Source organism: Grammomys surdaster, unplaced genomic scaffold, assembly GCF_004785775.1.
Source record: "Grammomys surdaster isolate TR1022 unplaced genomic scaffold, NIH_TR_1.0 126197, whole genome shotgun sequence".
NCBI classification, from domain to species: domain Eukaryota; kingdom Metazoa; phylum Chordata; class Mammalia; order Rodentia; family Muridae; genus Grammomys; species Grammomys surdaster.
The window spans coordinates 1,865,252-1,870,219 of record NW_021621002.1 but is presented as its reverse complement, the minus strand read 5'-3'; the positions used below and the strand labels follow the sequence as shown (position 1 = coordinate 1,870,219).

General features: G+C 49.7%; 1 protein-coding gene across 4 annotated transcripts in view; it reads left to right on the top strand.

Moving 5' to 3' along the window:
- Positions 1–4,968, top strand: part of Adcyap1r1 (ADCYAP receptor type I) — a 38,085-nt gene that overhangs the window by 7,318 nt on the left and 25,799 nt on the right. The gene's annotated exons all lie outside the window — the stretch shown is intronic.

Below are 4,968 nucleotides of genomic sequence, written 5' to 3'. Positions count from 1 at the left end.
TCCATCCATCCATCCATCCATCCATCCATCCATCCATCCATCCATCTGTCCATCCATCCATCCATCCATCCATCCATCCATCCATCCGTCCATCTGTCCATCCATCCATCCATCTATCCATCCATCCATCTGTCCATCCATCCATCCGTCCGTCCGTCCGTCCGTCTATCCATCCATCCATCCATCCATCCATCCATCCATCCATCCATCCACCTATCCATCCATCTTTTCACCCATTTGCATCTTCATCAGTCCATACAGGTGCCCAAGTCAGAAGCCAGAATGACATCCACTTTTTTACCGCTGTTGTATGTGAGTCAATGAAGCACAGGATATGCTGCAGTGACAAGCCAACTTTCAAATCCAGAGTTTAGCCCAGTGATATATATTTATATATCTTAAACAAGTCATAGGTTGGTATAGTTAGCTGTAGCGAGGAGATGGAATTTAGCTTTGTCTGGACATTAAGAGACCCAGGTTCCCTGTTGGAACACTGATACCCTTTGGATGTGGTCTCAAGAGTGCTACTGAGAAGGAAGAGCTAGAAAGGTAGAGGAGGCCCTGGGGTAGCATCAGAGACTAGTTCACCTCTTTGATCTCCTTTCCAAGGGCTTAGAGTTCAGGGTAGCAGCCACATGAATGTCATGGGGGAGCACCAGCCATCTGTGGCACACTCCAGCCCTGTCCTTCCCCATGCCCCGGTGTTCCAGTCTCTAAACTGTCCTACAGAGGCCTATCGATCTATGCTGCCATTACTCTGAGTCAAGCTTTTTGATCCTCCCTGGGATACTACCATCTCCGGGCATGGCCTTCAGTCCCACTCTTGCTTATCTCTCTGAACCTGGATAACTTGGATATTCTTTCTGTCTGGATGTATCTCTGCCTTCTATGGCAGATCCTCTGCTACCATTTGAGAGAAATCTTAACTCTCAGCCCAAGCCTGCAAATATGTCACCTTCCCTGAGGAAGTCTTGAGTTGCTTGGATGAATGTGGTATGATGTCATGAGAGTCCTTAAAAGTGAGAGGAAGTAGGAGAAGGGAGGAGGCTTAGGATGCTGGGGTGCTAATTCTGAAGCTGGAGGAAGGGGGACCATAAGCGAAAGACCACTGGCAAGCACCTGAATTTGAGATCTTTGAGGAAAGGCTCCTTCCCTCAGGCCTCCAGCAGTCTTGCTGATGCCCAGTTTTAACTAGTTGAGACTCGTTTTAGACCCCTGACCTATAGCATAGTATAACAATAACTTGTGCTACCCAAAGACACTGAATTGCTATCTATTGCTATCCCCCGGACCCCGTGCCCCAGTAGGAAACTCACCTACACCTCACCCAGCATAGCACTGCTAACCACTGTAAGCTCCATGAGGTCTAGACTGGCTGCTCTTGCTTCACTCTGCACTGCAGGACTCATATGTCTTGATCTAATCTCTTGAATGAATGAGAAAATGAGAAGGCAAAGTAGAAAGGAGAGAGAGAAAAGAGGAGAAGAGAGGAGAGGAGAGGAGAGGAGAGGAGAGGAGAGGAGAGGAGAGGAGAGGAGAGGAGAGGAGAGGAGAGGAGACGACAGCCACAGGAGCAAAGGCATTGTGAAGGCTTCTGTTGCCACTAAAATGAACTGTGCTGAGCTGTGGATAACGGCATGGGTTCTGTGTGCGTGCTGGGGACATACGTTTCTAGCTAGAAACCTCAAGGCCCTCTTGTGAACCTGCTTCCGTTCCCAAGTCTAAAGGTGGTCAGTCGTTGTGAGAGGGGTCTTTATAGGTTCTAGGGCCCTAGGGATCTTGTTCTGGGCTTTCTTCCTATCCTGGCCCTGTGAGAAGACAAAACTGGGGAGAGAGTGAAGGACTGGGACAGTTTCCAGGATTGTGACAGGTAGATCATTGGGAATTCCAGGCGAGGAACTTGGCAGATGTGGCAGAAAGCAGTCCCAGTGGCACTTGTTATTCCTAAGGCACCGGCAAGTTCCGCTCACCCACTGTTCTAGATTTCAGCTCTGGCAAATTCAAGTTGGGGTACCGACAGACACTCAGCCCTTGCTCTGACACTAACCTGTGAGTCACAGCAGAGAAGAGCACAACATAAATTTGGTGTCTTCTAGGTAGATTCAGAAGGGAGGCCCTACCTTTCCTCCAACTTGGTCCTCTTGTAGTTTCGTGTATATCTAACACAGGAAAGGCACTCAGTAAACGCTTATTGAGGACGTGCACTATTTACCCTGCCTCTACCTCTGATCCCCAGCTCTGGATCCTGGGTGCCGCCACTCCTTGCCCCCGCCCCCCAGCCCCCACATTCATGCCCTCTCTCCCCGACATTGTCAGCTGGAGTAGCACCTGGTTGTGCCAGGGCCTAATGTTCCACATTACGGGAACATCTGCTGGCCAGGGCTTCTGGGGTATGGGCCAGACAGAGTCATACTCCATGGGCATTTCATAGTCAGCCCGGGCCAAAGATGTACTGTTGGGTCTCTTTCAAGGACATGATGTCACAGCCAACTGTGCTGTGCTGGCAAGACATCCTGGGTAGACCGGAATTGTTGATAGCTGCTTCTTGAGATAGGTGGCTTTTCCTCATCTGGTCCTTTGAGTCCTGGTCTACTTGGACTCAGCATACAGAGCTTTAGCAGTTTGCCTAACTCCGAGAGGGTGTCATCGTATGAGCAGGATACCACAGGCCAGTGTCGATAGTGTGAATGCCAAAGTGGCAAGAGTTAAATTCTGAGAGATCTAGAAGCTAGGGATGTCCTCTGCTTCCAGAAGTCATGGCTTTGATAGGAGAACCATGTTGACACGAAGCCTGCCCTGGGCCACTCCTCTGCGTGCTCATGCTTCCTTTGAGCCTCTCAGTAGCTGGCCATTGAGCGTCTATCTCCCCAGTGGGGTCACCCCTCTTCTAAGGAATGATTCACAGAAGCAGCTAGTTGAAATAATGAAATTAATGTCAGAGACAACTCCAATATATATGGCGTGTGGTGCTGTTCACAGAACATTTGATGTAGGAACTCAGTAATCCTCCTAACGGTACTGGGAGGCAGTACGTTGACACTCACTCGCTTATCTATGGGACACTGAGGTTCTCCTATTTGTAGATTCCCTATATATAGGTCAGGTCACTTTCCTGAAGCTCTCTGTTACTCTCTGTCCTCCTGTGTTTCTGCATCCCTCTCCAACCCACTGTCCTTTGTCACACGCTCTCCATTGTCTCATGACACGTGCTTCCTTTGTTAACCCCTAAGTGTGGTGTCCTGGGGCTCCCTCCTCCCTGTTCTTCACATCCTTTCCTTGGGAGACATGAGTCATGGACTGGAGAGATGGCTCATCCATTAAAGGTTAGGCTCACAACCAAAAGACGTGTTGTCTCACCACTCAAATCCTGAAGGGGAAGTAAGCCTGGCAAGGCCAGGTAGGGATAGGGACATCAGGTGTCATACTTAGGAACTGGGGTGTGTGGCACACAGATTTTCAAGGTTGATGCTACGGAGTCACCAAGCTAGATGTGTATTTGGAAAGGATTTGCTCCTAGCTAAAGGAGATCTAGGAAGAGGCTGCAGTTGTGCTGTCAGCAAAGGCTTCTAGGTCCCATTGATGTCTGGAGGGAACCAAGCAGGACTTGATACCACACATGACATAAATAGAGTAAATGACACTCGGGTATCTAGCTGGGCTGAAACCGTGTGGGTTTAGTAGGAGGGTCTGAGTGGCTTCTAGGACTCCAACATTTGACTTGGCTTTGACTCCTCAAAGTGGGAACACACAGTGAGTAAGTTATTCTGGGGTCAACCCAGAGAATAGCTGGAGACCAAAGACCAGGAATGTCTACATGTAATTCCGTTAAGTCCCTGAGCCGGGTGAGCTCATCTATGGTGAGTGGGCAGGTAGCCCAAGACAGGATGACTTCCAGTCAGGTGGGCAGAGTCCAGCTAGGCTGGAGTTGAAATTGTTCTTCAGATTTGGCAGCAAAGAGGTTGCTGACCTTGATGAGTGTTACTGCAGTGTACAGGAGAGGCAGAGAGTCGGTGACCAGAGGAGAGCAAATATCCAGAGCTTGCAGGAGCCACCAAACCTAATCAGAACTAGTTAAGTCGATACTCTCTCTTCCTCACTGCTTACCCCAGAAAGACTTGGTGATTCCCGGGTACCTCACTGTGAACCTGTCTCTTCCCCTCTGCCAGCTGATCTCACAACAAGGCTTTGACCTTGGCCTCCTCAAGGACTCTGCCTCCATCACCTCTTTCTGTTCCAAGTCTTTCCACAGTCATTTTTGAGCGTCTCTCAGCTGGGTAAGCTGTAACCTCACTCCAGGTGGCAGCTTTATGGGTGACAGCTCCTTGCTCTAGGCCTGTGCTGGGAGGGAGGTAGGCTGTGAGGTACAGCCTCAGAGCTGGTCTGGCCTCGACCCCACCTTCACGGAGAAGTGAGCCTCACTGAGGTGGCTGTGAGGCTGAAGACTCCACAATGGTAGTGAGGCTGGGAGAATGAAAGCATCTGTGATAAGAAGAGGAGGCCCTTCCACAGAGCCCCCTGCCCTGAAGTTCCTGCAGTGGCTTTGTGGACTACTCTTGGAGTGTTTGTCCAGGTGCAAGAGCAAGCCTTCCTCACACAGGAAGACTCACCTTCTCTCATTGTAAACTCTTTGCTCCCTGCAAGGGCCAGCTTCTCGGAAGTCCATGCTAAGTGTGTGTGTGTGTGTGTGTGTGTGTGGTGTGTGTATGTGTGATGTATGTATATGTGGTGTGTGTGACCTGTGTATGGTGTGTGTGTGTATGGTGTGTGTATGTGTGATATGTGTATATGTGGTGTGTGTGTGTATATGTGTGTGTGTGTGTGTGTGTGAGAGAGAGAGAGAGAGAGAGTCCTGTGTATGGTATGTGTGTGTATGTGGAGTGTGTGTGTGTGAGAGAGAGAGACCTGTGTATGGTGTGTGTGTGTATGTGGGGTGTGTGTGTGTGTGTGTATGTGGGGTGTGTGTGTGTG